The 12,500-nt window shown below is 48.7% G+C and overlaps 1 protein-coding gene across 1 annotated transcript in view; it reads right to left on the bottom strand.

Moving 5' to 3' along the window:
- The window catches only part of LOC119582949 (ankyrin repeat and KH domain-containing protein 1-like), a 31,232-nt gene that overhangs the window by 776 nt on the left and 17,956 nt on the right, over window positions 1-12,500 (bottom strand). The window lies entirely within an intron of this gene.

The following is a 12,500-nucleotide window of genomic DNA, read 5'->3' as shown; positions in this document are numbered from 1 at the left end:
CGGGGCTATACCAACGGACATTCATAAATACGGATATACATGTACACAGAAATGAATGCCTATCTGTCTGATAAACATGTATCTACCTTTTTATCTATCCGACATATATTCAAATGTAATGATAGATTATGCTTTTATTTCTGTGTACATGCATGTCCGTATATTTGAATATTTATTGGGTCGGGCCTCGCACAATTTTAACAAACCAGCAGTAAGTCCACAACACCCTCAAGGTACCTATTTAGGGGAAGTAGCGTTATCTCAGTTGAGATCAGTGGTAACAGAACACGAAATATGATTTCCCTGTTTGTTGTGTAATCTTCTGGGTAATGGGAATGGCTAATAGTTAATGTCCTTCTGCTCCACATGTAACCACCCCCCTAATAACGTCCTTGAACACCCTCACGCTGCTTGCTTGCTTGCTTGAGATTTGCGAAGTTCTGGCTTCGCCCGGGCCTTTCAGTTATGGCCCGGCCTATGTCAGCTTTTTATGGCTGTCTCATTTGTTTGTCTGACACTTGGTGCTTACCGTGGCGGTGGGATTGCCAGCAGGCGCTCCTGTAGCCGTGGTGTAAGCATCTCCCATAATCTCTTTACCAGCACGACGGCTGTGTTCCGCGGGCTTTGTCTTAGGAATTGCGTGTGCACGCAATTCTCTAAGTAATGTACAAGTGTGGCGTTCGGCTCGCCGCAATGCATGCAACACCTCTCTTCACGTTCTATGGTTTGTATAATCTGCCATGCACAGTGGTATCCTAGGCGCATTCTGTGCAGAATGACTTCGGTACCTCTGTTGTTTATTTCAGAGAGTGCCAGTGGTTCATAGCCTGTGGCTATCTCGTTTCCTCTCTGTGAAGCTGCAGGAGGAAGGAGTTGGCCGTCACCGTACACTTCCTCCTAAGTAATTTTCGGCTCTGATGTATTATCATGGGATTAGGGGGCATACCCCTGCCGATTTCGGCTAATCTGTCAGCAAGCTCATTGCCTCTGATCCCTATGTGGCTGGGAACCCAGTTTATGATAATTCTTCTACCCTGTGCAAGAATCCTCTGTGCCAGTGTGAGGATGGTAGTCAGAAGGTAGATATTGTCAGTGGGTGAGCGCTGCTGAAGACAGTCGACTGCTCCTTTGGAGTCTGTGTGTATGACCACGTGTCCTTCTTTCACGGACGCGTGGCTCAGTGCTCCCATGATAGCAACTGCCTCTGCCTGTAGCGAGGAGGCGTTGTCTGTTACCCTCATGGATTTTGTGGCATCCCTTGCTGCAAAGCCGGTGCCTGCAGTGTGGGTCAAGGGATCGACCGATCCATCCGTGTAATATGTTCTGCTCCCCGGAGGGGTGATGGTTGCAATGACCCTCTGGGTTTCTGCCTTTAGGCTAGGCGTACAATATTCGTTCTTTTTGCTTGCCAGTCTCATGACCGAGAACTCTATCGAGGTTTGTGCCCACGGCGGAGCTTCGACAAAGTCAGGGTGAGGGGAGTCCATGCCCTTGGCCAGTAGCGTTTCTTTGAGCCAATGTCGTATTAACACCCTGGCTGTGTGAGACAGCCAGGAGTTGTTTGCAAACAGCTCGTTATCTTGTTCTAGGCGTCTGACTATTTTATGTCTTAGGCTTGTGTTCCTGGGAGCCTGGATGACCTTTGATAAGAATTGTGCTGCCGTTAGATCAATTCGTGAGGCCAAGGGGAGAAGGTTTGTCTCCACTAGGAGGTTGAGGACCTTCGCCCACCTTGGGGCACCCTGGCGGCTTCGTTTTGGACTGTCTCCAGTCGGTCTTTATATTTTCTCTTAATGCCAATCAGAGCGAGGGAGGCATAGTCTACAATGGGCCTGACAGCATGTACATAGAATGATCTTAGTACTCTGTGTCTGGCCCCTATGCGTCTTCCACTCATTGCTCTCATGACAGACAGTCTTGCCTTTGTTCGGTCAAGCAGGTGCTGGACCTCCTTGCGGAAGGAGAGGGTCCGGTCTATCCTTACCCCAAGGTAGAGGTAGTCCTGAACCCACTCCAAGTCCATTCCCTGGATTTTCAGACTTGTGCCTTGAACTCTCTGTCTCAGAGCCATGGCTTTGGATTTGGCTGCAGAGATCTTTAGTCCTGTCCTGCAACACTCCTCGGATACCAGGTCCAGACAACGCTGGGCTTTGTTTAGGCAGTGTGGTCCAGTGGAGATGATAGCGAGATCGTCTGCATAGGAGATGATCTTGCACCCCACTGGGAGTTGAGGATACAGGACATTAGTGTATTAAAAAGGGCTGGACTGAGAACCCCACCCTGTGGCGTTCCATTCTCTAGTGGCATGTGCTGTGATAGGTGACCTTGGAATTTGACTCTGGCTGTTCTATTCGTAAAGTAGTCACCTATCCAAGCCAAGAGCTTACCTCTGATTCCTTTTTGGATCAGGCTTTCCTGAATGGCAAGAGGACTTGCCAATTTGAAAGCCTTCTCCAGGTCAAGGAATACTACCACAGATGTGCCCGTGTTTATTGTGCTCAAGAGCGTGGCTATGCTGTGCGCTGTGCTCATGCCCCTGGTGAACCCGTGGAGGTGTTCGTGTGGGGGTCCCATTTTCCATCGGAGCCGGTTCAGTACCATCCTCTCAGCAGTCTTGGCCAGACAGCTGAGGAGAGAGATGGGGCGGTACTTCCCCGGCTCCTTTGGTTTAGGGATGGGAACTATGGTAGCCCTCTTCCAGCTCTGGGGTAGAGTGGAAGTTTCCCAGGACTTGTTGATGAGTTGCAGGAATGCAAGCTCACCTACCAGTCCCAGGCGGGAAATGATGGGATACGAGATCCCGTCAGCGCCCGGGGCTATGTTGCAACTGGCTTTATATGCATCTCTTACTTCCCTCAGAGAAAAGATAACATCTGAGTTATCGGGTTCGGCTGCCCTTTCTCTGATGTGAGCAAGTCTGTCTGGTTGTAAGCATTCTTGTCTTGCCCTCAGTTCGGCTGGCAGGCTGTCGCTACTCGTTCTCGCAGAGAACTTGTGCGCCAGTCTGTTGGTCTCTGACTGGGGGTCGTGGTGCATGCATCTCGGGGCTGAGCGGCTGGTGGCTCACTTGACCCGATGCCATAGCTCTGAGAGGGTGGTATGGTGATCGAAGGACTCATACCATTCCAGCCACTTTTCCTGCCTCACTCTGCTGGCAGTTTCCTTGGCATCCCTGACAGCCTCCCTTAGGAGGGCTAGGTTGTCGGGGGTTCTTTGCCTTCGGAAATGTTTTCGGCAAATATTTACCCTGTGGTTGACCTCCCTAATCTCGTCATTGAAGTACCAGGCGTCCTTGTGACTCCCAGACCCAGGCCGAGTTTTGGGTATGGTCAGTGAGGCTGCCTCATCAATGGCATTTACAAGTCTGGCTTGTAGCACTTCCACATTTTCGCTTTGTGTGGGTTCATTGCTTCTCAGACAGCGGGCCAAGGCGCTCTGGAACGCCTGCCAGTTGACCTTGTCTGTTTTCCATCTTGGATTTGGTCGTGGTATTTTGGCTGGGCCACTATCCATGAGGGTTGTTATAGTGCCATAATGATCACTAGTGACGGTCTCATCGACACGCCAGCCAATCCTCTCCACCAGAGTCGCAGTGGCCAGGGTGAGGTCTAGGACCCATCCTCTCACATGCGTTGGCTCCTGGCTGTTGAGGAGAGCGATCTCGGGGAATGTCTCAAGCACGTTGGCTATGTGATGGCCAGCTGCATCCGGTGCCCTGCAGGGAGCCAGGATGGGGTGGTGTGCATTGAAGTCTCCCCCTATGATCACTCAGTCGTGTGCTGCGGAAGCACATACCTGGCTGATGTCTAAGCTACTACAGTGTGGCCGGCTGTACACATTGTACAATTTCAGGGGCCCCCCGGCCAGTTGAATCTCGACGGCAAGAGATTCAACATCTCCACAGTGCGGTGCATCGGCTATTGCAGAGCAGGGAATTGTTGCTTTGACCTGGGTGATCAGGCCTCTTTTGCCATCGGAACGTCGCAGCATGTAGACGTGATACCCGGAGAAGCGAACAGGTTCCGCTGATAATGTCTCCTGGAGCATGACGATGTCGATGCTCCTTGATCGCACTATTGCGTGGAGGATGGCACTCCTTGAGGAGAAGCCACAGATGTTCCACTGCAGAATACTTAGATTGCATGCCATGATGTTACTAATTGATAGTTACATCAGAGACATCATCGTATTCGGATTGACAGTCGGAGTCTGACAACTCCATTGTGAGATCCTCACTGCTTGAGGGGTCTCCTTCGGCTGTCAGGCTATCCCTGGGTCCACTGGGGGGTGGAGAGCCTTTGGTAGCTCTGACTTGGCGTGTTTGGCTTTTTCTCTGGCCAGGCTGTTTCTGTGCATTGGCTGGCCTTGCCTGGGCAGGGTCAGCTTGTTCTGATTCAGCTTGTGGCACTGAATCAGCCTGGCTAGGCTCTGCCTGTGAGGGCATAGCCTGGGTTGAAGTGGGGAGGGGAGTCTCGACCTGGGGTGAGGGAGAGGATTGGGCTGTTTTGGCCCTCTCCATCTTCCTTCCCTTTACGCTTGTGACAGTCTGTTTTAATGTCGTCACGGCGATCTCGACTGCCTTATCCGCCTCTTCCTTGGTCCTGGACAAGGATGCTGCCACTGCTGTGACTACAGCAGTGATCAGGATCGACATGTCCCCCTCATCGAAGAGCATGTCTTCTGGATCTGGGGAGGACCTTGTGGTGCTGTTGGAACCTTTCTTCCTGTGGTTCCTCTGCACTTGTTTTACTTGGGGGAACTCCTGTTTGTCGGAGATCTCCGGTTTCGGCTGGGGGGCAGCTTCCTTCCTCTTAGGAGGTCGGGAAGCCTTTTCGCTTTTGTTCCTTCCCCAGACGTAGGTGCCTGGGGGGGGGGCAGGAACAAAGTCTGGTCGCTTCTTAGCAACCTCTTGCCGTTTGAGGGCCGCCTCTTTCCTGACAGAGCAGGCCAGGCTCCAGGCGTGATGCCTCTTGGCACAGTTAGGGCATTTGGCTGTTGTGTCCTTCTTATCTTCCTTATATGCCTTGATGCACACCTCGGTGTTGTGTGCCATGCTACAGACACCACATTTTGGCTGTGCAGTTAGCCTGGTGGTGTCCATACTTCTGGCACTTGAAACACCGCAGTGGTTCAGGCACATAAGTACGTAAGTGATAGGTACCCCAGTTACCCAGATCAAGGGTAGAGCTTGGGCTACCTTTCATGGTCACCAGGACTTGCCTGGTTGGAGTCTTCCCCTTCGACAATCGGGAAGCCTCCACGACCTGTGGGTGTGATGCGATCACCTCCACATCGTATGAGACTGAGAAGCCAAGTAGCACCATCTTGACCCTCTTTTCCTCGGGATTCAGTGGCGAGAGGCTCACTTTCCTCCCATCTTTTAGCTCCTTTGTTTCCTGCAGGAAACAAAGGGTGGCCTGATCTTTGGGCATGATGATCATGCCCTGATCTCGCGCAACCCGGATTTTGCGCTGGCTCTCCAATGCCCTGACCATTTGGTAGGCATTGTCGAAGCCTTCGGGTTTGACGGGGACCTTAAATTGCGGGAAACGCCTTGGGGGTCCAGACTCGCCATCAGAGTCGGTCTCCGGCCTCGGACGTTTCGGTCCGCCCTTTCGGCTTTGGGGCTTGCTCGTGGGGGCACCAGCTGTTTCGGCTGGTTCAGCTGGTGCTCCTGATTCAGTCAGTGGGGTCGTCTGAGGGGTGCTCAGAGGCCTTCCTGGTCTGGGTGCTGGCCTGGAGGGGCCAGCACGAGAGTCCATCTGTTGGACGATCTGGTGGACAGACATGTTTTTACATGCTTTTTCTGTCTTGTCCACCATCTTGGCAGCAGGCATGACAGTGTCATCCTGTGCTCGGGGTTTTCTTTTGCCACCCGGAGGCACGTAAGGCTTCAGGGTGGCTGCCGTGGTCTGGGCCTTGCACGGGTCGTCAACATTATCGTCTGTCTGTGGGGGATTTTTGGTTTTATTTTCCATGTACTTGGCAGTGCTTCATCCACTCACGCCCCCACCCACCACGGAGTCCAACAAGGGGAAGCTGAGTGTTAGAACCAATGTCTAACAGCAACAGGGGTGATGAGTGGATATACGCAGCCAATTAGCCGTTTGCAGTGGTACGCACGGACGGTGTGGGTACCAATGGCAGCATGACTGCTTGACCCTAGCCTCCCGAGTGAGACCAGCCAATTGACCTGACTGGGCCACAATCAGGCCGCCTGTCTTGCCAGAATAGAGGACCAAAGAGGCGTGTTGCTAGCCGCAGGGTGTACTCGTGCACGGCATCGCTCAACCTCCAGGACTCCCGTCTCCCAGCTCACAAGGATGCCACGCATGGCAAACACGTTGGTAGGTGTCAACCTCTGGGAGTATCCCAGAGGGGATGTCCTTCCACCTACAGGACATCATTGATGGGAACACTTCTGCTCCTCCCTCAGTGAGGAAGGAGCTCTTTCACTTTTTCCAGGCAGTTCCTCTCCATTCCTCAGAGAGGACCTGTACCCTTTTTCAAAGTGAATCCCTCTTTTCTCTGAAACGCCCAGAGGTTGTTTCACCTCAGTGAGAAAAGAGGGGGTCCTGCACCTGTTCCTGTCAGCTCCTTCATCCCTCTGAAACAGCCGGCCACAGACTGTTTCATCACAGTGAGGAGAGAACTAACATTTTTCCAGGTGGTTCCTATGGCAGGACGGTTTTAAGGTGAATCCCTCTTCTCTCTGAAACACCCAAAGGATGTTTCACCTCAGTGAGAGAAGGGGGGTCCTGTACCTGTTCCAGTAAGCTCCTTCATCCCTCTGAAAACAGCCAACCACAGACTGTTTTCATCACAGTGAGGGAGAGAAGCTAACTTTTTTCCAGGCAGTTCTTATGGCAGGGTGGGTTTAACGTGAATCCCTCTTCTCTCTGAAACACCCAAAGTTTCACCTCAGTGAGAGAAGAGGGGACCTGTACCTGTTCCAGTAAGTTCCTTCATCCCTCTGAAGTAGCCAACCACAGACTATTTCATCACAGTGAGGGAGAGAAACTAACTTTTATCCAGGTACTTCCTATCACAGGACGGGAACTTAATGTTCTGTCTAGCAGCTGCTATTAGACAGAACCTGGCTGAAGGCCTGACAAGGGGGCTTCTACCTGCCTATCGCCCTATTCGAAAGAAAGAGAGTGGCAGTCATCAGATGGTCTGCCAGACCAGTCCCTAGCAAAAGAATGGCAACTCTATGCACACCGTAAGGCAGGCCTTCTAAGGCCCCCCAGACACACCCTCCCCTGCGGGAGGTAAATGTCTGCCCACGTCCGAACACGCGCCCGAAGATGGGGTCCAGTTCACCAGAAGGTGTGCACAAATTCGTATAGGAAAGAGTAGGCTAGGAGGGCACGAAGCTACATGCAAGCACATAGCATCGTGGCATCAAACAATGGGGGGCGCGTCACCGTCCGGTAACGCGTAAGAGCCGAGGCCGAAATTGCATGGGACCGGGCGCGGTACATCTCTTTAATACGCCCATGCAAAAGCCACACGACCGAGAGGTCATGGTGACTCTCTTGGCGTTGCTCGGCTCCACCCGCTGCGCCCCGTCCGCCACCCTTGCCGGAACCGATCCTCCCTTCTCTCTGAATCGTCCAAGTAAGGACCGATTCACCGCAGGGAGAGAGGGGGGAGAGGAGAGGAGAGGTCCTTCTTCTTCAGCTGCTCGATGTCCCGGGGCCACCCTCATGCGCGATTAATGTCGCATTTTCTCTTAGTCCGTTTTCTATCAGTGGACCAATTCCAACTAACGGAAACTTCTTCAGATTAGTTTCGTTTTTTTCCTCATATTTCTTATTTTCCTCATTTTTAGATGCTTCTATATTTGTTTTGGTGCTATCTCAAATCTGCATGCCATTTTATTTCTCTTACTTCTTATATAACTATTTAACGACATTACTGCCTACCATGTCGGAACAATACACACTCAATCACTTACCTGTAAACTCTTGCAAAGACAGGGCCCTTCAACTTTTGTGCTCAGTGTAACATGGGGTAAATTTGATTTTATGTATGATTATTTTAGATCAATATCATGTATCTTTTGTGATCATGGATCATTACAGTGTCAGTAAATAACTCTCGGGTAGGTATGGGCGAATTTGGCAGCGACCAAGCCGACCTCCTACTCGATTTCTGGCGGTCGGACTACTTGATTGCCTTGGAGTTCAAGTACCCTAAGTGCGACCCTGATTGTCGTTTGGAAAACCTAATGTATTCTTTTCGATGCAACAATAAAACAATGATAATAATCCCTTCCACACTGAAGGTATGTGTCACAAATATTTTCTATAATAAGTGTTATGGCAGTTGTCACAAAGTTCTAATAAAAGGGGGTGCAGGGTCTAGACTCCCTGTCTAGAGAATTAATAGAAGGTAGGAGAGATTAGGTTTGGATTTTTGGGTTCGCATGATACTCCAGTGTTCAGGTATGTGCGTTTATATATATATATATATATATATATATATATATATATATATATATATATATATATATATATATATATATATGTATGTATTATATAATTCTATTGCTCGAAACTTGGCTTATCTTTTCAGAAAACCCTATATCGTTTTGTGCTTGTTTACTAAGGATAAGTCCGATATGCGAAGTTTGGCCTCGCCCGGGCTATGCCATGAGGGGAGCCCGGCCTGTGTCGACTAATGCCGACTCGCTCACGTGTGTCAGCACACACATAGATACACACATACATATATAGATATACATATATATACGCATACACATACATATATGAACCTAGTCCTTACCCGCCGTGGTGCCCAGCCACAGCAGTAACCTCCGGGCGACAATTGCAACCTCTCGCGCCTGGGCGGGGCGCGAACCGCCGACCCCTCGGATGAGAGGCCACTGTACCAGCCCGGAGGCTCTTGTTTACTCTGGAACTGTTTTTCTATTGTGCTTATCGGACTCGTGTTTCCGATAAATCAACTAAATCAAGTTTGGCTTGTGTTTTCGAGAAATCGAATTTTCAATTATTTTATGGAAACTAAGTTTGACTCGTCTTTCAGAAAAGAAAGAAAAATCTATTGGTTCGTTTTTTTCGAGAAAAAAACTTAATATTTCATAAATCATTATTTTTTCAGTGGGTATTGACATCCAGTGCCATCCATTAACCCCCCCCCCTTCCTGTACCCAAGATCGCAGGGTAGAGGAAATATAAAAAATCTGGTTTTGGGACTTCGTCTCTGGAGGGTGCATCGCTCTCGTTAACAAATACCCAATTCATCCTTATAGATATAGGATTAGGCAACATGATATTTAGGAAATATTTTTTGTGTGTCATTCTCCCCAAAAATAACCTTGCATAACGGCCAAAGTTGCTTATTGCCATGATAAATATAAACAAAGTAGCCTACTCACCATCACTGTCTCCAAAGTGACGACTGCAGATACATACATTATCTTTTTTAGATGTGTCACTCCTATGGCAAACATAAATCCATTTCTTGCGTACTCTTTAGCTAAGCGGTAATAAACTATGCAGGGGACTTGATTTAGTTGCCCTGATCAAGTCACACTAGGGCATCACACACAATGCAGTTTAAAGAAATTATCCAGAAATTATCATAGAAAACAGAGATACCATTTCTCTAGTTGTTCGGCACGACTGGCGAGTGATTTCTTTTTGTTCGAAAGACTCGTTACCTTGATCCCAACAGTCGTGTTCGAATACTGGATTATTTAGATTTCAAGGTTTTATTGTAAAAGTACATTATATATATATATGTGTGTGTGTGTGTGTGTGTGTGTGTGTGTGTGTGTGTGTGTGTGTGTGTGTGTGTGTGTGTGTGTGTGTGTGTGTGTGTGTGTGTGTGTGTGTGTGTGTGTGTGTGTGTGTAACCTCTATATATATATATATATATATATATATATATATATATATATATATATATATACATATACATATACAAGGTATATATACACTTATATATAGCCTATATGTATATATATATATGTATATATATGTATATGTATATGTATATATTATATATATATGTTATATATATATATATATATATATATATATATATATATATATATATATATATATATATATATATATATATATATATAATTTATATATAATATTATATATATATATAAAATATATATATATAATATATATATATATGCACACATACTCTTCCCGCCTGCTCCCTGGCAAGCACCAACCCAACATGAGGCCTGTGGAGCAAAGCCCAAGGGAACTCCACAGGCGGACCCACAGCCTGCCGACCCCCTTTATTTGTGGCAGCAGGAGCGACCGCCCGAGGCTTAACCTCAGGCGGCAGGACGAGTGGTTACCTCTGCTATCGAGAGAATTGGTGCGGTTGGGAGTTGATATGGCTGACCTCTCGGCGGTAAGAAGACCTGGCAACGGCACGATCAGTATTGGTGGGTGGGCCGCGGCGATGGTCATCACCTCCAGGGAGTAGCCATTGCCATCTCCAGCCGACTTCAAGCCTAGGTAGTCGAGGTAACACTGGTTAATGAGCGTATTATGGCAATGGGAGTGAAGCAAACTTTTGGCTTCGTGTGTCTTATTGCTGTGTACGCTCCTACCGATGTTTCGAAACTCGATGTGAAAGAAGCATTCTACGTCAAACTCACATTCAGAGCAGACAATAGCCCCCGACGAGACATTCACATTATTCTGGGTGACTTCAATGCGGTATCCGGCTGTAATAGACCTGTCAACGAGATGTCTGTCGGCCCCCATGGCCCGGGAGCTGATCGCAACAGTGAAAACAGCCTCCTTCTCTGGGACTTTGCTAGGTCCCAGAGAATAAGGATTTCTGGCTCCTGGTATCAGTGCTCTAACCCGCATCGCTGGACATGGTATAGTGATATGGGTACTGTGGCCAAGGAAATCATCCACATTCTTGTCAGCACTTGATAGAGGATCCTTCAGAATTGCAAGGTTTACCGGAGTGCCGAGTTCTGTGGCACTGACCATAGGCTGGTAGTGGCTACCCTACAGGTCCACTTCAGAACTCCTTGGTCCTCCAGTGCCCACTCTAGGGTGTTTCACTATGGACAGACTGAGGGAGGAGTGTGCCCGTGGGTTCGCCATGGCAATCTCTGATTGATTCAAAGAACTTGAAAACCTGACAGACTCATTTGCTCTGTGGAGATCCATCAAGCATGAAGAACTTGAAGCAGTGCAGGAGTCCACTGGTGCACGCCTGAGGGCAAGGCTGAATTTAATTTGGAGACATTGAAGGCCACTGAAGCATGTCACATGGCTCTGCTGAATGGCAATCAGGGACTTGTCTCGCTTTTTGGTGCATAGGACTTGGGCACTGCTGAGAAGGGACAAGGAACAGTTCATCAGCATCTTGCTGAGGAGGATGAAAGCCATTTCTTGGTAAATGACCTTCACCCTGCTTACCAAGCTCTGAGAAAGCTGAACTCTAAGCCCTCCTCACAGTGGATTGACATTTCATTTCAGATCATGTTGGGGTTCGTGAACGTTGGGCTGAGCATTTTGAGCAGCTGTGCCAGGTAGACCCTCCAAAAGTTAGCTTGGATGCAAGTGGTATCACAATGCCTGTGCCGGACCCACCCATCATTGAGGAACTTCTTACCCTAACTGAGGTTAGGATAGCAATTTCTAAGCTGCAGGCAGGGTTAAACCTATGGCACAGAGCTTGCCTGTAGTCTTGACTGCCATCTGGCAGTCTGATTCCATCCCCCCCTGACCTGTTAAGGGGCGTGGTCATCACTCCCTGGAACGGGAAAAGGGATCAGTGGTACTGTAGCAACTACTGTGGCATTACACTGCTCAGCCTACCAGGCAAGGTTTTTGCCCACATTCTTCTGAAGCAGATCTGTGACCACCTACTAAGGCATCAGAGACTGGAGCAGACTGAATTCACTTGTGGCAAGTATGCAATAGACTGTATCTTATCACTTTGAGTAATTGTGGAACGGCGTCGTGATTTCGGTCGTGGGTTGCTTGCAGCCTACATCAAGAAGGCATTTAACTCAGTGCATCGAGAATCACTATGGGAGGTTCTGAGACTTATGGGAATTCTGACACGGATTATTTGCCCAATAGCAAGCCTATATACCAGTAGTGAAAATGCTGTAAGGTGTGGTGGGGGCCCGTCAAACTTCTTCCCTGTTAATTCAGGGGTGAGGCAAGGCTGTGTCCTTTCACCAACACTTTTCAGCATTTGCATGGACTGGATAATGGGCAAAGCTACTATCCAAAGTCAGTGTGGAGCAACACTGGGCAATATCAAGGTCTCAGACCTTGGCTTTACCAATGATATTGCTATCCTGAGTCTCTGGAATCACTGGTGACAGCTCTTGATGCATTTAGCAATGACGCAAAGCCCTTAGCTATAGAGGTCTCCTGGATCAAGACAAAGATTCATGATTTGGGGATATGTTAGGGGAACCCATTTTGTCGATCCATGCTTGCGGCGAGGATGTTCAAGTCGCAGAGGTT

This window comes from Penaeus monodon, chromosome 16 (genome assembly GCF_015228065.2).
Source record: "Penaeus monodon isolate SGIC_2016 chromosome 16, NSTDA_Pmon_1, whole genome shotgun sequence".
In the NCBI taxonomy this organism is placed as follows: Eukaryota; Metazoa; Arthropoda; class Malacostraca; order Decapoda; family Penaeidae; genus Penaeus; species Penaeus monodon.
This window is presented reverse-complemented; position numbering and strand designations above follow the sequence as displayed.